The following is a 22,848-nucleotide window of genomic DNA, read 5'->3' on the forward strand; positions in this document are numbered from 1 at the left end:
ATATGCTGCTCCACAACCTCTGGGGCTGGGAGGGGTGAAAACATGGTGCTGTAGTTGTGATGACCAGGGAGTGCGGGTGATGGCTGCTGCCAGCATCTGGTTAATCAAAGTACCCTGTGCCATCAGCCACATGTGGGATGATCACACCTGTTGGGCATATCTGACCCTGCTGGGAATCTGAGTCTTAACAGGTGGAACTCAGTCATTCAAAGGCTCTCTTAATCTAGATCCCTAGAGGTATCTGAGCTCATGTTCTTAATAAGGTAAGATGTTTCTCTCAACATTTTAAATCAATATTTTTAAATATTTCACTCCACTCTCTTCTTCCTTACATGGTTTCTGAGGAGAAGTTGAATGTTCTGCTCCTCTACAGGTAAAGTGCATTTTTCTTCTGGCTTCATTCAAAATAAGAAAGCTTCCTGTATTTGTGGTATGGTGTCTGACATTAACTTGGAAAATTCTCAGTAATTACTGTTTCAGATATCTCTCTTTTAAAAATTTTTTTATTCCCATAGGTTTTTGGGGAACAGGTGGTATTTGGTTACATGGTAAGTCCTTTAGTGGTGACTTGTGAGATTCTGGTGCACCCATCTCCCATTGTGGAAGACAATTTTTTCATGGACCAGGGCGGGGGCAGGGATGGGGGGGATGCGTTTTTGGGATGAGAAACTGTTCCACTTCAGATCATCAGGCATTAGTCACATTCTCATATGGAGCGTGCAACCTAGATCCCCTGCATGTGCAGTTCACAAGAGGATCCATGCCCCTATGAAAATCTAATGCCGCCACTGATCTGACAGGGAGCGGAGCTCAGCCAATGATGCTCACTGGCCTACTACTTACCTCCTGCTGTATGGTCTGGTTCCTAACAGGCCATGGACTGGTACTGGTCTGTGGCCCGGGGCTTGGGGACCCCTGCTTTAGAGGAAAGGAAGATGTGCTATAGGGAAGGTGTGCAGGAATGGCACCAAGATGCTGGCAATATTCTATTTCCTGACCTGCGTGGCAATGACTATGTATCCACATTTTAATAACTCACCAAAGTATAAATCGTGTTTATATGCTTTTCAGTATGTTACTTTCCACAATTAAAAAATAGTTTTTAAAACCTCCACAGGCTGGCAAGATGGCCGAATAGGAACAGCTCCAGTCTGCAGCTCCCAACAGGATCAATGCAGAAGGCAGGTGATTTCTGCATTTCCAACTGAGGTACCTGGCTCATCTCACTGGGACTGGTTAGACAGTGGGTGCAGCCCACAGAGGGTGAGCAGAAGCCGGGTGGGGTGTCACCTCACCCAAGAGGCACAGGGGGTTGGGGGAACTCCCTCCCCTAACCAAGGGAAGCCGTGAGGGCCTGTGCCGTGAGGAACGGTGCATTCCAGCACAGACACTACACTTTTCCCATGGTCTTCGCAACCTGCAAACCAGAAGATTCCCTTGGGTGCCTACACCACCAGGGCCCTGGGTTTTAAGTACAAAACTGGGCGGCCATTTGGGCAGACACCGAGGTAGCTGCAGGAGTTTTTTCATACACCAGTGGCACCTGGAACGCCAGTGAGACAGAACCGTTCACTCCCCTCAAAAGGGGGCTGAAGCCAGGGAGCCAAGTGGTCTAGCTCTGTGGATCCCACCCCCAAGGAGCCCAGCAAGCTAAGATCCATTGGCTTGAAATTCTGGCTACCAGCACAGCAGTCTGAAGTCAACCTGGGATGCTTGAGCTTGGTGGGGGGAGGGGCGTCCCCCATTACTGAGGCTTGAGTAGGCAGTTCTCCCCTCACAGCGTAAACAAAGCCACAGGGATGTTCGCTCGGCAAAGCCGCTGTAGCCAGACTGCCTCCCTAGATTCCTCTTTTCTGGGCAGGGCATCTCTGAAAGAAAGGCAGCAGCCCCAGTCAGTAGCTTATAGATCAAACTCCCATCTCCCTGAGACAGAGCACCTGGAGGAAGGGGCGGCTGTCGGCGCAGCTACAGCAGAATTAAACGTTCCTGCCTGCTGGCTCTGAAGAGAGCAGCAGATCTCCCAGCACAGCATTTGAACTCTGCTAAGGGAAAGACTGCCTCCTCAAGTGGGTCCCTGACCCCCGTGCCTCCTGACAAGGAGACACCTCCAAGCAGGGGTCGACAGACACCTCATACAGGAGAGCTCCGGCTGGCATCTGGCGGGTGCCCCTCTGGGATGAAGCTTCCAGAGGAAGGATCAGGCAGCAATATCTGCTGTTCTGAAACCTCCACTGGTGATACCCAGGCAAACAGCATCTGGAGTGGACCTCCAGCAAACTCCAGCAGAGGGGCCTGACTGTTAGAAGGAAAACTAACAAACAGAAAGGAATAGCATCAACATCAACAAAAAGGACGTCTACACAAAAACCCCATCCGAAGGTCACTAACATCAAAGACCAAAGGTAGATAAATCCATGAAGATGAGTAAAAACCAGCACAAAAAGGCTGAAAATTCCAAAAACCAGAACGCCTCTTCTCCTGCAAAGGATCACAACTCCTCTCCAGCAAGGGAACAAAACTGGACGGAGAATTCGTTTGACAAACTGACAGAAGTAGGCTTCAGAAGGTGGGTAATAAACAAACTCCTCCAAGCTAAAGGAGCATTTTTTAACCCAATGCAAGGAAGCTAAGAACCTTGAAAAAAGGTTAGAAGAACTGCTAACTAGAATAACATAAATGACCTGATTGAGCTGAAAAACACGTCATAAGAACTTCGTGAAGCATACACAAGTATAAACAGTTGAATCGATCAAGCAGAAGAAAGGATATCAGAGACTAAAGATCAACTTAATGACATAAAGCATGAAGACAAGGTTAGAGAAAAAAAAAGAAAAGGAACAAACTAAGCCTCCAAGAAATTCGGGACTATGTGAAAAGACCAAACCTATGTTTAATTGGTGTATGGTGTACCTGAAAGTGACAGGGAGAATGGAACCAAGTTGGAAAACACTCTTCAGGATATCATCCAGGAGAACTTCCCTAACCTACCAAGACAGGCCAACATTCAAATTTAGGAAATACAGAGAATGCCACAAAGATACTCCTCGAGAAGAGCAACCCCAAGACACATAATTGTCAGATTCACCAAAGTTGAAATGAAGGAAAAAATGTTAAGGGCGGTCAGAGAGAAAGGTTGGGTTACCCATAAACAGAAGTCCATCAGACTAACAGCAGATCTCTCTGCAGAAACTCTACAAGCCAGAAGAAAGTGGAGGCCAATATTCAATATTCTTAAATAATTTTCAACCCAGAATTTCATATCCAGACAAACTAAGTTTCATAAGCGAAGGAGAAATAAAATCCTTTGCAGACAGGCAAATCCTGAGAGAGTCTGTCACCACCAGGCCTGCCTTACAAGAGTTCTTGAAGGAAGTATTAAATATGGAAAGGAAAACCCAGTACCCACCACTGCAAAAAAATACCAAATTGTAAAGACTATTGACACTGTGAAGAAACTCCATCAACTAATGGGCAAAATAACCAGCTAGCATCATAATGATAGGATCAAATTCACACATAAAAATATTAACTGTAAATATAAATGGGCTAAATGCCCCAATTAAAGGACACAAACTTGCAAATTCAATAAAGAGTCAAGACCCATCAGTGTGCTGTAAGGAGACCCATCTCACGTGTAAGGACAGACATAGGCTCAAAATAAATGGATGGAGGAATATTTACCAAGCAAATGGAAAGAAAAAAAAAGCAGGGGTTGCAATGCTAGTCTCTGATAAAACAGACTTTAAACCAACAAAGATCAAAAAAGACAAAGAAGGGCATTACATAATGGTAAAGGGATCAATACAACAAGAAGAGCTTACTATCCTAAATATATATGCACCCAATACAGGAGCACCCAGATTCATAAAGCAAGTTCTTAGAGGCCTACAAAGAGACTTAGACTCCCGCACAATAACAGTGGGACACTTTAACACTCCACTGTCACATGAGAAAGATCAACGAGACAGAAAATTAACAAGGATATTCAGGACTTGAACTCAGCTCTGGACCAAGTGGACCTAATAGACATCTACAGAACTCTCCACCCCAAATCAACATAATATACATTCTTCTCAGAACCACATCACACTTATGTGAAAATTGACCACATAATTGGAAGGAAAACACTCCTCAGCAAATGCAAAAGAACGGAAATCCTAACAGTCTCTCAGACTACAGTGCAATCAAATTAGAACTCAGGATTAAGAAACTCACTCAAAACTGCACAACTACATGGAAACTGAACAACCTGCTCCTGAATGACTACTGGGCAAATAATGAAATGAAGGCAGAAATAAAGAAGTTATTTGAAACTAATGAGAACAAAGACACAACGTACCAGAATCTCCGGGACACAGCAAAAGCAGTATTTAGAGGGAAATTTATAGCACTAAATGCCCACAGGAGAAAGCAGGAAAGATCTAAATTGACATCCTAACATCACAATTAAAAGAACTAGAGAAGCAAGAGCAAACACATTCAAATGCTATCAGAAGACAAGAAATAACTAAGATCAGAGCAGAACTGAAGGAGATAGAGACACAAAAAACCCTTCAAAAAAATCAATGAATCCAGGAGCTGGTTTTTGGAAAAGATTAGCAAAATAGATAGACCACTAGCCAGACTAGTAAAGAAGAAAAGAGAGAAGAATCAAATAGACACAATAAAAAATGATAAAGAATATCACCACTGATCCCACAGAAATACAAGCTACCATCAGAGAATACTATAAACACCTCTACACAAATAAACTAGAAAATCTAGAAGAAATGGATAAATTCCTGGACACATACACCCTCTTACACCCTCTCAAGACTAAACCAGGAAGAAGTTGAATCCCTGAATAGACCAATAACAAGTTCTGAAATTGAGGCAGTAATTAATAGCCTACCAACCAAAAAAAGCCCAGGACCAGACAGATTCACAGCCAAATTCTACCAGAGGTACAAAGAGAAGCTGGTACCATTCCTTCTGAAACTATTCCAAACAATAGAAAAAGAGGGACTCTACCCTAACTCATTTTATGAGGTCAGCATCATCTTGATACCAAAACCTGGCAGAGACACAACAAAAAAAGAAAATTTCAGGCCAATTCCCTGATGAACATCAATGCGAAAATCCTCAATAAAGTACTGGCAAGCCAAATCCAGCAACACATCAAAAAGCTTATCCACCACAATCAAGTCGGCTTCATCCCTGGGATGCAAGGCTGGTGCAACATATGCCAGTCAATAAATGCAATCCATCACATAAACAGAACCAATGACAAAAACCACATGATTATCTCAATAGATGCAGAAAAGGCCTTCAATAAAATGCAACACACCTTCATGCTAAAAACTCTCAATAAACTAGGTATTGATGTATCTCAAAATAATAAGAGCTATTTATGACAAACCCACAGCAAATATCATACTAAATGGGCAAAAACTGGAAGCATCCCCTTTGAAAACTGGCACAAGTCAAAGATGCCCTCTCTCACCACTCCTATTCAACATGGTATTGGAAGTTCTGGCCAGGGCAATCAGGCAAGATAAAGAAATAAAGGGTATTCAAATAGGAAGACAGGAAGGCAAATTGTCTCTGTTTGCAGATGACATGATTGTATATTTAGAAAACCCCATCGTCTCAGCCCAAAATCTCCTTAAGCTGATAAGCAGCTTCAGCAAAGTCTCAGGATAAAAAATCAATGTACAAAAATCACAAGCATTCCTATACACCAATAACAGATAAACAGAGAGCCAAATCATGAGTGAACTCCCATTCACAATTGCTACAAAGAGAATAAAATACCTAGGAATACAACTTACAAAGGATGTGAAGGACCTCTTCAAGGAGAACTACAAACCATTGCTCAAGGAAATAAGAGAGGACACAAACAAATGGAAAAACATTCCATGCTCACGGATAGGAAGAATAGATATCGTGAAAATGGCCATACTGCCCAAAGTAATTTATAGATTCAGTGCTATCCCCATTAAGCTACCATTGACTTTCTTCACAGAATTAGAAAAAACTACTTTGAATTTCATATGGAACCAAAAAAACGTCCGTATAGCCAAGACAATCCTAAGCAAAAAGAACAAAGCTGGAGACATCGCACTAACTGACTTCAAACTATATACTACAAGGCTACAGGAACCAAAACAGAGATACAGGCCAATGGAACAGAACAGAGGCCTCAGAAATAACACCACCCATCTACAACCATCTGATCTTTGACAAATCTGACGAAAACAAGCAATGGGAAAAGGATCCCCTATTTAATAAATTGTGTTGGGAAAACTGCTAGCCATATGCAGAAAACTGAATTAGGACCCCTTCCTTACACCTTATACAAAAATTAACTCAAGATGCATTAAAGACTTAAATGTAAGACCTAAAACCATAAAAACCCTGGAAGAAAACCTAGGCAATACCATTTAGGACATAGGCATGGACAAAGACTTCATAACTAAAATACCAAAAGCAATGGCAACAAAAGCTAAAATTGACAAATGGGATCTAATTAAACTAAAGAACTTCTGCACAGCAAAATAAACTATCATCAGAGTGAATGGGCAACCTACAGAACGGGAGAAAATTTTTGCAATCTATCCATCTGACAAAGGGCTAATATCCAGAATCTACAAGGAACTTAAAACAAATTCACAAGAAAAAAACAACCCCATCAAAAAGTGGGTAAAGGATAAGAATAGACACTTCTCAAAAGAAGACATTTATGCAGCCAACAAACATATGAAAAAAAGCTCATCATCACTGGTCACTAGAGAAATGCAAATCAAAACCACAATGAGATACCATCTCACGCCAGTTAGAATTGGCAATCATTAAAAAGTCAGGAAACAACAGATGCTGAAGAGGATGTGGAGAAACAGGAATGCTTTTACCCTGTTGGTGTGAGTATAAATTACTTCAATCATTGTGGAAGACAGTGTGGAGATTCCTCAAGGATCTAGAACCAGAAATACCATTTGACCCAGTAATCCCATTACTGGGTATATAAGGATTATAAATCATTGTGCTATAAAGACACATGCACACATGTATGTTTATTGCAGCACTATTCACAATAGCAAAGACTTGGAACCAACCCAAATGCCCATCAATGATAGACTGGATAAAGAATGTGGCACATATACACCATGGAATGCTATGCAGCCATAAAAAAGGATAAGTTCATGTCCTTTGCAGGGACATGGATGAAGCTGGAAGCCGTCATTCTCAGCAACCAACACAGGAACAGAAAACCAAACACCACATGTTCTCACTCATAAGTGGGAGTTGAACAATGAGAACACATGGACCCAGGGAGGGGAACATCACACACCGGGGCCTGTCAGGGGGTTGGGGGACTAGGGAAAGGATACCATTAGCAGAAATACCTAATGTATATGACAGGTTGATGGGTGCAGGAAACCACCATGGCACGTGTATACCTGTGTAACAAACCTGCACATTCTGCACATGTATCCCAGAACTTAAAGTATAATAAAAATAAAAATAAAAACTTTCAGATACACATTTGCCATAAAGACATCACCCCACAGGCAAAGAAAAAAGGAAAAAGTATTATAGTTTATAAATGCGAATAAAGATGGACAGTACTTGATGAATACAATAAAAGTTTTCAAATTGTTGAAATAGTATGTATTTTCTGTTTTTTTGTTTTTTTTGGTTTTTTTTTTTACCTGAGTTCTCTGTACGGAAATATTAAAACCACCCACCAGGATGGGCAGAGATAACAGTCCTAGCACTTGCTCCCTCCTTTTCCTTCCAGTCCTCAAATAATGACTCCATTTTTCCAGTCCTGGCTCTAAGGAGGGGAAAATCCAAAACCTGCTTTCTGGACCCCCTATCTTACCTGTACGGCTACTGCTTTGCCCCAGACGGCTTTGTCACAAAGAGGGAGAGACGTTCAATTCACTGTTCAGGGAGGAATAAGACAGTGTCACACGAAGCAGCCATATAAGGTGGCTTCCGTGCAGCTCCAAAAAATGCATGCCTTGAAAAATGGGGCTGATTCTTCAGATATATGGTAATTTCAACTTTTTTCACAAATGTACTACTTTTTTTATCGCAGGTAATCTACAAACCTATCAGACAATTGACAGCTGACTATATTTTTTGCTTAATACCAAAATCCTTTATCTTGCTCCAAACGTAAGTCCTTGACTTTCTTATGATTCTGCCTAGTATATGTACCTAAATTCATTTCATTACTAGCTCTTAGAGAAATACTGTTTAGCATTTTTAAGAAATAAAAAAGATAAATGTTTTATAACATATTTTCTGAAAACTCAGGATGTTAACAAGTATTTTGTGCATACACGCACAGCATATACTAATGTAGCAAAAGCAATTGGCATGAAAAATCAGAAGGAAATCCACTTTTTCCATTTCTTGCGTAATGTATCTTTTAGTGCATTTACCCAGTCCCTAAGGAATCAAAACAAACCATGATTTCACCTTCTCCACGTATGCAGACTAAAAACAACAGAAGCTGTGAGATCCCTCAGCAAGTATTTCCAGGAGAAAATAAAGAAATTAAATAAAGACCTTCAGAAATTCCTATGCAGAGGGGACTAAAGCAAAGTCGTATGAGCAGAGAGATGCAGACGCTGGAACAGAAGGCAGTGTCCAGGGAAGAATCCACATATGCTTGATCCTGTCCCTGTTTCCTGCCAGGTGGGAGCGGATCCTTCAGAAGCAGGAAGAGGTGAGGGGCTGGGATAAAGTACCAAGGGAAACCAGCCATGGGGCCATGCAAACATCCAAGATACTGAAAAGGAACCGGTTCACAATGGCATCAGTTTAGGACCACTGCCATTGCCCTTCTTCTCACACATATAAATCGCTCAAGAGTTTGGTTGCTTGCTAAGTACTATTTTGTGAACTCAAATAGCCATGGTACAAAGATACACCACTGTCCACAGGGGCTCATAGTCTGAGTCACCGAGATAACATGGCTCAGATTCAAAGTACAGCAGGCAACAAAGAGTATTACCTCAGGACTAAAGGTTCCTCATTTTGGTGAATTCTATCCTTTAGGAGAAGGATATATTCAAAAACTTCATGGAAAATGTACCTTACTAGAATATGGAGCTCACCAAGCACAATTCATGAGAGCAGAAGGAAGTAAAAGCATTAAAACACTTGAGCAGTGTCTGAAGAAAGATAACAAAGAGGGAGGAGATGCTGGGTGACAGGCTGGGGCAATGCATCCTAATTCATTAAAAACAAACAGAAAACCATCTCCCTTCACTTAGAACGGCTACTATCAAGAAAACAACGACAAGTGTTGATGAGGACACAGAGAAACCAGAACTCTTGTGCACTGCTGGTGGGAATGTAAAATGGTGCAGCTGCTACGAAAAACAGTATGGTGGTTCCTGAAAAAACTAAACATAGAATTACCATTGATCCAGCAATCCCACTTCTAGGTATACACCCAAAAGAATTAAAAGCAGGGTTTCAAAGAGATATTTATACACCCAATTTCATAGCAGCGCAACAGCCAAAAGTGAGAACAACTCAAATATCCATCAGTGGAGAAAAGGATACACGAAGTGTGGTATATGCACACACTGGAATATCATTCAGCCTTAAAAAGGAATGTAATTCTGATACATACAGGAATAAATCTTGAAAACACCATGCTAAGTGAAATCAGACAAGATGCAGAAGGACAGATATTCTTTGATCCCACACAGATGAGGTACCTACAATAGTCAAATTCACAGAGTCAAATTAATTCATGAGGGGAGACAGTAATGGAATGTTACTGCTTAATGGGTAGAGTTTCTGTTTGGGATAACGGGAAAGTTCTGGAGATGGATGGCGGCAATGGTTAAACAATGTTAATGTAATCAATGCCACTGAATTACATGTAAAAGTGGTTAAGATGGTTACAATCTTATTTATATTTACCACAGTTAAAAAACCAACAACACACAAATGACAAACCTACAGTGGCTCCAGTCATGGCTGGCCCAGCAGAGGTGGGGCCTGGAGAACATGCTGCATCCCTGCCCTGCTGTCTCCTCAGGGCCCCCTCAGAACAGTGCTGCACACACTGCTAGTTGCCCACCCAGCAGCCCTAAGCTCTCCATTTCCTCTTTGTTAAGAGTTTTGTCCAGGAATCTCAGGGCCATATGTCTTAGGGAGACTGGGATATCCCCCAGTGCCAGGGGTGAATCTTGATTCACACAGAGCAGGTAATTTCAAATGTTTTGTTCTCAGGGCCCATTTACACCCTTCAATGTTACTGAAGACCCCAAAGAGTTTTATTTATATATGTGTGTGTGTGTGTGTGTGTGTGTGTGTGTGTACATATATATGAATATTTACCACCAGAAACTAAAACTGAGAACAATTAAAAAGACAAAATATACAAACACACATTCCATTAGCTGTCAGAGAGAGGTCATCATCATCTATCATGTAACCTCTTGACAACGCCACCGCACACTAGTGAGCACACGCGAGTCGAAAAGGCAAATAGCAGCTTAGCATTCTTATAAAAATAGTTTTACCCTTGTGAACCTCCTAAAAGGGTCTCGGGGACCCTGGGCCCTCAGCCACATTTTGGGAATGGCTAGTACAGACCAGTCATGGTATTTACTTTTGCTCTCCTATCAAACTGTAGGAACAGGTATGTTATGGAAATATACGGCATGAGAACTGAACTTCAACAAAAGGTTTCTCAGTTTTCCTCAGTTTTAAATGAGTTCACTTTTTTCCATATCCGACACAGTAGTCTTTGTGTGACACTCAGAACGGTAACAGTCACCTTGAGACCCAGGGATAAAGAAACCTGAGGGGACTGGCCAACGTACTGCAAACAGCAAAGAAGAATCACAGCCCCGTGTCCTCACAGCATAGTTGAGGCAATGAAGGAGCCAAATGTGGAACTGCTCTTTTTGCTTAATCCACCATTCTTTGGCTTTCCTGTTACTTGCAATCAAACATGTCCTAGCTGACACATCTCAGGACCTAGTTTGCTGAGCATATTTTGAAACCCACAAACTCACGGAGTACTTGGCACATTGTAGGAGCATGATAAATATGTACTGAACAAATGTATGGAAAATAAATACATTAAAAAACCCAACAAGGCTGCTGTAGAAGAAAAATAAAACAGATAAAATTCAGACTGATTTTATGTTGATAGAAACCCTTGTAGCTCCAAGATTGTTAACATTTAAAACAAAGCTCATTTTAAACCACACAAAAGTAGCTATACATGATACCTGTCGGGAGGACAAGAAAGTCTAAGAATGCTTTCCTTTGGTCTAAAACATCTCTAAGCCCAGAGAGCTAAGTCTACTCATGCCAAATATGGACCATATAACCTTCTCAAAGTGGAGGTGCCCTGATAAAGAGCACTTTTTCCCCATTTACCCTCAGCATGAGGTCCTTTCTCTCATGAAATAAGCACCAAACAGGAGATGTATGGAGAGAATGCTACAAAGCACAGTATTTATGGAAAAAGAAAAAAAAGACAAATACTTAGCTTCCAATCAATGTCATCAACTAGGGGCACCATGACCTTGTCAGAAAATATTTAAAACCCCCTAAAATATAATCAAATATAAAATTAAGAAATTTATGTTCAATTCCACTTAAGTTGACAAGACTCTTCCTCTTCCTTGATGAAAGCCTGATAACTATTTTTAATTTGCTGAAATGTAATGTTTCTTTGCTTCACTTCACAGGGTAAGATTGGTCAATTTACCCCTGTGTTTCTGGCTTTTTTTTTTTTTTTTTTTTTTTGAAAGTCACAATAAAAGATTCTTGTTCCCATGAAGTGCTTATGAAAGAAACAAATGGTATTTTTCCTCCTAAAACCAATGAGGTTTTAAGAAAAGTTCCACTAGGAGGAGCTGACTATTTCTCTGTTGAGTCAGTGGCGTTCCACCTCTGAGATAGTCTAATCAAAAACACGGACCTGAAATTTGCAGATAATTTCAAACAAACCTCAATTGTAAACAAAATCTGGGTCTAAGGAATTGGAGGAGGCAACTTCAATCCAGGTGCAGAGTATGTATATATACTCTTCAGATGACTTTGCAAAGAATTAAGGAAACTGAATCTAGCAGATAACTCTGGGGATTTACTAGGCTCAATTCTCCCACCCAAGACCCCAGCAATGGTGGGAGAGGAGCTATTCTCTGGACTTGGCTTCAAAGTAAAAGCATCCCTTCACCACAGCGCTTGCCTTCGAGGCTGCTAAGACAGAAATCTCTGACCTTGTTCTCCATCAGAGCACCAAGGAGCCATCATTCGGACTCGAAAAATACCAGCCTTCCGTCATGCATTCTATTACAATGATTACTTCCTTTCCTTGCATTTCTTGTCCTCACTTCACTTACCTGACAGTAAGACTTGGGTTTTGGTTAGACCAGTTAGAAAGTGAGCTGAGGAACACATTCGTTATTAAAATATTAGGAAGCTTCTTCTTGCCTTGTGACTTGGCTCCAAGTTATTTCTGCCTCTTTCTCTCCTTGATTCCACAGGTAATTTATTACTACCTAAACAAAAACAAGGAAACCCATACGTTTATTAGGAGCCTATTTTATGACAAGAGCTCTGAAAATCACTGCAAATAAAAAGATGACAGGGTTACCCACTCTCAAGCAACTTATAGCTAATGAGGAAATTGGGACCCATACACAGATTACACTGTGGGAAGGGCTGGGAGAGAAGGAAACACAGGGGGCTGCAGGCAGCATGAGGAAGGGGCACCAGCCCAGCATGGAGGTGTCAGAGTCCCCAGAGAGAAACAACCCTGAGATAAGCAGGTCAGGAAGCATGAGCAGGAGTGAGCTAAAGACATCAAAATCAAATGCGAGGTACTTGCTGCAACCAACAGCAAGAGTTAAGTTACCATTTGACCCATGGTTCTCAAACTTAAAAACTGTTGAGAGCTCCCAGTATTATCTAAAGTCATTTTTCTTGTTAGTTAAATATTAACAAACATAAACCAGTGAACCCTTTATGCTTGTAACTCTTATACAACCACAAAATAAAAAATGTACAAATTAAATACCAACAAATCTACAAAATGAGTAAAATTTAAATTGACAAAATTAATTCAGCGTGATCAATGATGCAGTCATTGAAACTCACTTTGGACTAACCATGTAGGGCTTGGTACTAACAGGCAGGTTCTGTTGACTGGCCAGTACTAACACATGCAGGGAGACAGCTTAATTCACGCATCACTTTCCTCTTCAGAACCACGGTGCAACGGCAATCTCTTAGCTCAAACACATTATTTACATTTTCACCTCTGTTCTTTTATAATATCTCCCTATATTTAAAGCAGTGCTCCTTGGCACCAATACAAACACAACTCCAGGCACTGAAATTTTAAGACATTACTTAGTTAGAATTGCAGGCATTTAGGTGTGTGGAATCATGAATTTTTTAAACATTACCACCAAAATGAAAAATAGAAGGTGAAACCTTTGTAGAGAACCATAGCATCCTAATAAATCCCACCTGCCTAATCCCACTCATCTTTTGGGGCCTGCAAGCCTCAGAAGGAGTTTAAGTAACTATATGCTATGGGTCACTGAGCTCACATAGGAAGCGTTCTTGTGGTTAGCTTTCAGTACTACGTAAAACCAAATATCTTTCTTTCCTTTAAACTCTCTGCCCACGTGACTTCCAGTTAAGATGGCACGGTAAATTCACTCTTTGATGGATTCTCTTTACTCCAAACATACAGCAATGAGAGGGGAAACATAAAAAGAAAAAAGGAAAAGGATGCAGGCAAGCACACACACAAAATAAACAAACATCTCTATGAAATCGATAAGGGACAGAAACACAAAGAGGCAAGGCCCTGAGGACAAAACCGTGAGCAGCCAGCCCCTCCTATGCTAGGGTCCAAAAACAGGCAATGAAACTGTAGGTTTGGGTCTTAGAAGGGTTGGGGGCTAAACAGAGGCACAAACGACAGAGTGAGAAACTAGCACCCTTGCTGGAAGGTGGGATGGAAGGTGCTGACTAGAGCCCTACCCCTCCATGCCTGAAGGCAGGCTCGCAGCATCCTTGCCTCCTATGGAGTGGCGGTCTAGGGAGGATGGAGGACACCCGTCAGGCACGACCAGGCACTGCATGAAGCAGCCTGTGAATGCCCAGGTAACTAAGCCCCCACTGTGAAAGCTGGTTCTGCACCCAGGCTCCATGGAAGCCAGACAGAGACAAGCAGAATGACGCTACACAGGGGAGAGTGTGCAGAGAGGGAGAAAGAGAGGTGAAAAATGACTGAATGAGTGAAAAGTTTTTAAAACATTCAAAACATGTCATTTAACCAAAGTTCTAAAGTACATGAAGAAACAAATGCAACTAACAATATCAGACATTAGATCACAAATTCACTTCAGATGAAGTTAATCAGTTCAATAAATAGGTATATTTAGATGCTAAAAAATCCTAACAAAGTATACTTAAGATACTAAAATAATCCCAACAAAATATATTTAAGGTGATTTAAAAAACCAACAAAAATCAGTATATTTAGGGTGCTTTTTAAAAAAGCTAAATAAAAAATAAGAAAGTATAAATTGAAAAGGCAGAATTAAAAGATGGCTAAAAAAAAAATCACCTGCAAAGTATGTAAATCAGGACTACGGTCATTAAAACCTAAAAACTCAGTGCACAAGATACTAGACAGTAGACTGGAGAGGAAGCACTCTGTCTTGACAAAACACACTGCACATCACTGGATCTGCAGCAGCACAGCTCAGGAGCCCAGCTGCTGGCCCCACAGCCTGGCCTCACTCGGACCTGGCTGGTAGCCTTTCGACATCACAGGTGACTGAATGGGTCAGATCAGCACATCCCGGCTGTGAGTCCCACTAGCATTTTGCCTCTCCCCTACCAGTTGGTGGATATAGGTGAAGTAACTTTCGTTTTATACAACCCCTACAGAAACTTGATGAAAAAGCAGACCCTGAAATGATTCAGGCAACGGATTTGTTCTCTTGTAATAGATAACTCACTCTGGATTTAAATTTATCTTCTTTGCCCACCACACTTCTCCAGCATCACCAAATGTGAACTTGACTGGATTCCTTATTCACCATCATGGTATCACAACCAACTTCGGACCAAGGAACTCATTATATAGCAAAAGGAGTAAAGCAATGGGCTCCTGCCAAAAGGGTCTGTTGTCAGCTAAGTTACTACTAGCTGCTGCATGAACTCGATGGCTTTCACCTGTATTCCTTCATCACTTCCAAATTTCTCTACTACATATTTATTTCATTCTACTGCATCTTCTCTGAAGCTTAAACAGGAAACAAACATTAACATAAAGGAAAACATAAACAAGAATGATACCCTGAGTTATATGGAAAGGAACTTTGATTTGAGGACTCACGGATGAATAACAAAAAAAATCTTGGAAAACTGGTAACAATACACGTCATAATGTTTGGATAAAGAGTCACTTTTTTTTTTCTTTAAAAGGTTAGAAAATCTCTCATTTAAGTTCCCCTGGAAAGCAGAGCTCAGACAGGATAGAGAAGGTAAAGACCCTAATTTACTCCCTCATTTCCAAAGACAGAAAGCCTCTCACCAGACCAGACATGTGAGGCCCTCCAGGTGTGTGCCTGGCAGCTATGAAAGGGGACTGACAGGACACAGGCCCTGGAACCAGCCGCTGTGCTCTCAGAACCTCTCCAAAGCCGATGCTATGCTATGGCACAAGAGCACCACCTACTGAGTTCCAAGGGACAATTTAGTCCATTTATTGAAATATGGCTCAGTAAAATATGACTGTGGAGGGATGAACTCCACATCATTTCAATCTAGTTGGCTGTATCTCTCTTTTAAAACTAGAACCCTTGCCAAGACTCCTGAAAAAGAAGCAGCATGCCTTCTTATTCTCCCATTTTCACTTTAATTACCACAGTAAAATGAATCTCTCTCTTCCTATCAAGCTTTGGCTATCTTAATGAATACTGCCATTTCTAGATCCCTCTTCCCCTACCTGTTTTCCAAAGGGCAGAGAAAACCTCTAGGGGAGTAGTAGTCCTAAAAGGTCTGGGAAGGATGTATGTAAAGTCAGTCATTCGGTCAAATTTTAAACCCTATGAGGCACAGTGCTGAGATGGGGGAATTGTTTTTACAAACTCGTTGAAAGATGATTACAATAGTCCCTTTCTCCTTGAGGAGCTTAAGATGAGCATAGAGGTTCTAAACCAGCAAAGCTGGAGATCAGATGATCCATTAATAAAATTGAACACAGAAGAAAATACGTAGGTGTAAGGAAAGACGATTTATGGGATAAGTAACATTCGGGAGAGCTGATTGCTTCTGCTGTGCTGTGTATTAAACATATAGAATACAACTGAAGACAAAGAGCGGGTTCTTTCTGGAGCCCTTCATGCCTTACATGAAGCCCCCAGGTACTGCCAGGTACAGTTCAAGTGACACAGACTCACTCGAACAATTCACATACATTCCAGCCTGGTTATCACGTAGCTTTGCTATGTTTTATTGGTCTGAGAGGGACACTCTGGGAACCATTATATGTCAACCTCTCCCATGCCTTAGTCATGATTAAAAAGCTGCAGCTTTTGTTTATGCCAACATCTGCACCAGTACTAGTCCTCTCATCCAGTACCGGTCAGGGACCCGTCGCAGCGAGGGCACTTGCAGGCCAACACGAGAGGGGAGCCTGGACAAAGCACCCACCCGGAGAAACGGCAAGCACTCCAGAAATCAGCCACCTGAGAACTGTGAGAGTGCACATTTATTACTTTGGAAATCATAAAAACTTCAAAACAGCAAATGTGTCTATACTGTTTCAATTATTTCACAGAAAAATAAGATACTTCAGAAAAATTCCAATCCTGATTCTCTAGTGCATAAACTGCTGTGCTAAATATGCAGTTCATACTCCACTAATGCCACATGGCAAGGCAAGGAGCAGGTGGCAGTCGCAGGGAGGATAAATCCAACTGAGTACGAAAACCTCCAGAAAGGGACCTGCTGAAAAAGAATGAGGTGACACATGGACAAATTCTAAGATAACGGGCAACCTAGGTATTTAACATATTTAACATAGGTAAAGTAGAAAAAACCCAACCTGGGGATTCAGAGGTCCATAGGATTTTTTAAAAACATAATATTGAGATTTAGTTGAGTAATATAAAATGCCATAATGTTAGAATACACTAACAGGGGTCTAGCAAAAATTTCATAATCCTGCTCGATTTGGCCCATTTGTGGACTTCACTAGAATGTTAGGTGTAGTGGAGAGGAGCAGTCACCTCTCCAGCATCCATTCTCCACCCTCCCCCTTCTTAACGAGACTGGAAACTTCCCAGTCAGCATATTTGAGTGGGATAAGAATGGGCTCAGATTAGGTTAAAGCAGTGCTCATCAACCAAGGACAGTCTTGCCCCAGAGGGGACCCTTGACAATGTTTGAAGACATTTTTGGTTGTCACAGCTGGGAGAAGGATGTCACTGGCACCCAGTGGGCAGAGGCCAGGAACACCGCTGAACATCTACCATGCACAGGACAGTCTCCCACAACAAAGAATTAGCAGCCCAAATGTCAGCACCTCATTCCCACACTAGCACATGGGACCTGTGAATATTACTTTACATGGCAAAGGAATGACTATTACCTTGTACAACAACAACTACTACAAAGTGGTAACGTTCAGGATCCTGAGAGAAGGAGCTTGTCCTGGAATATCAGGGTAGGGTAGGCCACATGCATCCTTATGACAGAGGCAGAGGAAGTTGGAGACAGACACAGAGGAGGCAGCAAAGTGAAGACAGAAGCAAAGATTGGAGGGATGCGGCCACAAGCCCAGGAATGCCATGCTGGCCGCCAGAAGTGAGAGGAAGGTGTCTCCAGAGGGAATGTGGCCATGTCAGTTTTCACACTTTTGGCCTCCAGAACTGCAACAAGATATGATTCTGTTCTCTTTATCCAACAAGTCTGTAGTAATTTGCTATAACAGCTTCGGGAAACATATCGTATCCTGCAAGGAGGTGTATGAATTGCAAATTACAAAAAGGGAAGCAAAGTTACATCTTGCTTTTTTTTTTTTGATCTAAAGATCCCCTTCTACTGATATACCAAAGGTTTCCACATTAGGAGTTTCTACTACTGTCAAAATCCCCAAGGAAAAATATTATTAAGCACTTTTGCTGCTGAATGCACACCTTAAAAGTTCATCACCTGACTCACCAACCACCTTCCAAAGTACGGCTCCTTCCCTCTTCCATCAATCCCATCAAGCCTCTTCTTTTTTTTTTTTTTTTTTTTTTTTTGAGATGGAGTCTCGCTCTGTCACCCAGGCTGAAGTGCAGTGGCGTGATCCTGGCTCACTGCAAGCTCACCCTCCCGGGTTCACACCATTCTCCTGCCTCAGCTTCCCAAGTAGCTGGGACTACAGGCGCCCGCCACCACGCCTGGCTAAATTTTTTTGTATTTTTAGTAGAGACGGGGTTTCACCGTGTTACCCAGGATGGTCTCGATCTCCTGACCTCGTGATTCGCCTGCCTTGGCTTCCCAAAGTTCTGGGATTACAGGCACAAGCCACCACGCCCGGCCCTGCCTCTTTTTTATTGAGGCAACAAAGCATCATTTTAACACATTTTATGTACCAACTACATTTATTTAATTTTGGATTATTTCCCAATAAAAAGTTTTCATTGCTCAATGATATATTTTTCTATTTGTAGAAAGTATTTGGATATCTTAGGTTGGGATGGAACACATCATAACTTTTACCACTAAAATTAACATAAGTTAGCCGGCTGCAGTTGGGAAGCTAAGCGGGTGGATCACTTGAGGCCAGGAACTCGAGACCAGCCTGGCCAACACAGTGAAACCCTGTCACTACTAAAAATAGAAAAAATTAGTTGGGCGTGGTGTCATATGTCTGTAATCCCAGCTACTCGGGAGGCTGCGGCGAGAATTGCTTGAACCTGAGACGTGGAGGTTACAGTGAGCTGGGAGATCACGCCACTGCCCTCCAGCCTGGATAACAGAGTAAGACTCTGTCTCAAAAAAACAAAACCAAAACAACAACAAAAAAATTAACAGAAGTAATTTTTCATTTTCTAGCTTTTCACTTACTGGCAGGATTCTCAGAATTAACATCATTAAGTGAGGGATAGGCATATTTATTTCATCTATAGCAAATGCCTGGGAAGTAGCTTGATTTCTTCACCCTCTTTATTCACACCTTGCTTTGCGGGAGTTATCAGCTAGAAATCGGTGATCAGCATAACCCTTCACTGCCCAGCAAAGCTGTGGGGGTAGGGGTACAGAGAGATGAAGAACCTTATAGAGACCATCCATCCAGTTAGAACCCCAAAAAGAACAGAACCCACATCCCCTGGCACCTAGACTAATATTCTACCTGAGGTTATATGAAGGAATTAAGGACAAATGTGATCAATAAAGAAGCAGAAAACAGCAGAGTGCTTTTCTTTTTTGAGAAAAGATGAAATGACGTAGGCATTCTTTAGCCTCGACGAGGGAAGGGTGGTGAATGAGTCACTAAATGCCCACCGGTGAGGAAGACATTGACTGACTGAAGGGTACCCCAACATGTAGTTATTTTGTACTGATTATCAACCTTGGTTTTCTATCATTTTGTGTGTCTCACAATCCAAAGAGTCTTTAGGACTTTAATTACATAAGATTCTATTGCACTAGATTCTGCTGGCACTGCATTTCAGCTCTAGAACAGAAATCCACTCAACTAGCACAAGTCAAATGGGGGAAGAGGTGCTGTGAAAAGGCTATGACCAAAGATCTCATGAACAACACCCAAGGAAAGAAAAGGTTTAGCTGGTCCAAATAGGAAGTGGAACTAGAAGCTCCTGCCACATCTCAGGGTGTCCACATGTCTGCTCCGTTCAAGGGCATCTCTCTGTACACTAGCTGCCTCTGCTGTCTCTGCTGTCTGTGGCTTTTTTTGTTCCCCCAGCTTGCACGTCTTTTATGCTGTAGTTCAGAACGTGGTCACAATTCTATACGAAATTTCAGCCCAAGAACTAACCATTATCTAATCAGCTCAGTATCTCAAGGTCCCCATTCTCAGGGAAGAGGATGTGATCGGCTCAATCCAGCCAACAGAGCCTTTAGATAGTTTTCTACGGGGTCAGTTGCTCATCCCACAAAGATTGGTGGTCGATGAGTACTACTGTCTGGGCAGACACTTCAAAACAGGGTGTAGCAAAGAGGAAATGATTGGCATATGCATAGAGGAACTCAAGAGTGATACAGCTCTTTTAGTTAAGGCTACCCAGAAAGATTGTATCACTTTAGAATTTGTGATCTTTGGACGAAGTGGTCATAATTTGTAAATAGAGAGTAGGAACCATTTTAATTTTTAATTTTTTTATTATACTTTAAGTTCTGGGATACATGTGCAGAACATGCAGATTTGTTACACAGGTATACACATGCCATGGTGGTTTGCTGCACCAATCAACCCGTCATCTACATTAGGTATTTCTTCTAATGATATCCCTCCCCCATCCCTCACCCCCTGACAGACCCCGGTGTGTGATGTTCCCCTCCCTGTGTCCATGTGTTCTCATTGTTCAACTCCCATTTACGAGTAAGAACATGTGGTGTTTGGTTTTCTGTTCCTGTATTAGTTTGCTGAGAATGATCATTTCCAGCTTTATCCATGTCCCTGCAAAGGACATGAACTCACCCTTTTTTAAGGCTGCATAGTATTCCGTGGTATATATGTGCCACATTTTCTTTATCCAGTCTATCATTGAATGGGCATTTGGGTTGGTTCCAAGTCTTTGCTATTGTGAACAGTGCTGCAATAAACATACATTTGCATGTCTTTATAGTAGAAGGATTTATAATCCTTTGGGTATATACCCAGTAATGGGATTGCTGGGTCAAATGGCATTTCTGGTTCTAGATCCTTCAGGAATTTCCACACTGTATTCCACAATGGTTGAACTAATTTACACTCCCACCAACAGTGTAAAAGCAAGGAACCATTTTTAAATTTCATTCTAGCTCCAGTGTCTAGAACAAAACCTTACTACTTTGGGCTTGTACTGCCAGAAATTTATCATTTGTCCAGAAGTGTCTCCAAATTAGCAGACCATCAAGGAAACCTCAAAAAATGAAATGGACTGATACACAGTATGGGCACTGACTTGCCATTATTTGGGGAAGGGAAAGGAGGAAAGGGATAAGGGGAGGATATCTGCAGTCCCTACATAAGTAGGAATTCTCTGAACTATGTATGATACAAGTTCAGCACAGGACTGGAATTAGAACTAGTTCCTCAAGTAATTTTTAAAAATAAAAACAGGCCAGGCGTGGTGGCTCATGCTTGTAATCCCAGCACTTTGGGATTGCAAAGGCTGAGGCAGGAGGATTACTTGAACTCAGGAGTTTGAGACCAGCCTAGGCAACATACCAAGACCCTGTCTCTACAAAAAAAAGAAAAAGAAATTAGCCAGGCATGGTTGTGTGTACCTGTACTCCCAGATACTCAGGAGGCTGTGGCAGGAGGATCACCTGAGCCTAGGAGGTAGACGTTGCAGTGAGCTATGACTGTGCCACCACACTCCTGCCTGGATAACAGAGCAAGACCCTATCTCAAAAAAATAAATAAACAAAAAATAAAATAAAAACAGAAATGCCACTGGGGTAGGGGAGAGGGGAGAGGGAAGAGTGAATAGGTAGAACACGGAGGATTTGTAGGGCCATAAAACTATTCTGTATGATACTATAATAGTGGACACATGTGTATCTGTCCAAACCCATAGAATGTACAACACCAAGAGTAAACTCTAATGTTAACTATGGACTTCAGGTGATAATGATGTATCAATGCATGTTCATCAGTTTTAACAAATGTACCACTCTGGTGGGGGATGCTGACAGTAGGGGGATGTTGTGCATGTGGGGGCATCGGGTATAGAGGAAATCTCCGTACTTTCTGCTCAATTTTGCTGTGAACATAAAACTACTCTAAAAAATAGTCTATTAAAATCAACAACTACAAGCCTTGGTGGCAGGAATAGGAGGAAGTGTAGCCAAACAAAACCCAAACCTAGCTAGGTGGTGTATGCCTGTAATCCCAGCTGCTCAGGAGGCTAAGGCGGGAGGATGGCTTGAGCCCAGGAGTTCAAATCCAGCCTGGGCAACTTCACAAGACCTCAGTCTCTAAAAAGAAAAAAAAGGAATGCAAACCTACTCTACACACTCTGAGCATAAGGATCATAAATAGCAGGAACAAAGAGAGAAGGCAAGAGTGGATCTCAGTTACACCTGGCAGGAGCCACGGCACTCACACCATGTCTAATAAAATTAATCAGTTCCCCCTGAATTACAATTTCACTAAAATCAGACAGCCAGATGCTTGGTTTTTCCAGACAGTGAGAAAAGTTCCTGTTCCTTGTACTATGAGGTATTATCTGCTTCCAAGTCTAGTGTTTGAACTCTCCAACCACCAGGAAACTAAATACAAAAGCTCTTCTTGGGTCTCCTCCTAACTCAACCACCAGGATGAATGAATTTTCAACGTCAACTAACAGTTTCATATGGGAGATTGCCTCTCACATTCAAGACGTGAAGTTTCTTAGTTGCTGAGTTTGTTCTTAAATATGTTTTCATCCTGACTTAGACTGCAGAATATCCTAACAGTACCTCTGGTTTCTTGCGTTAATTCAATGGGCCAACTTTTCTCTAACCCCTTCCTCTAAATAACAGATAATCCTTTTCTGGTCACAGGAAGCTTGGTCTCTCTCTGTCCCTTGCCTACCACATCTTCAAGACCACTTATTTAGGGGCAGGGCAATCTCAAGTAACAGCATG

At 41.7% G+C, this 22,848-nt stretch overlaps 1 protein-coding gene across 5 annotated transcripts in view; it reads right to left on the reverse strand.

Annotated features, from left to right (window-relative positions):
- Positions 1–22,848, reverse strand: part of FANCC (FA complementation group C) — a 217,988-nt gene that overhangs the window by 153,800 nt on the left and 41,340 nt on the right. For 2 of the 5 annotated variants that reach the window (XM_054502576.2, XM_063649708.1), the window contains exon 2: positions 12,375–12,533. The exons of 2 other annotated variants lie outside the window; for them this stretch is intronic. The gene's annotated coding sequence lies outside the window, so the exon portion shown is untranslated. The remainder of the gene's footprint in view (positions 1–12,374; positions 12,534–22,848) is intronic. One more of the 5 variants, XM_054502579.2, reaches the window with a different exon arrangement.

Source organism: Pongo pygmaeus, chromosome 13 (genome assembly GCF_028885625.2).
Source record: "Pongo pygmaeus isolate AG05252 chromosome 13, NHGRI_mPonPyg2-v2.0_pri, whole genome shotgun sequence".
Classification (NCBI taxonomy): Eukaryota; Metazoa; Chordata; class Mammalia; order Primates; family Hominidae; genus Pongo; species Pongo pygmaeus.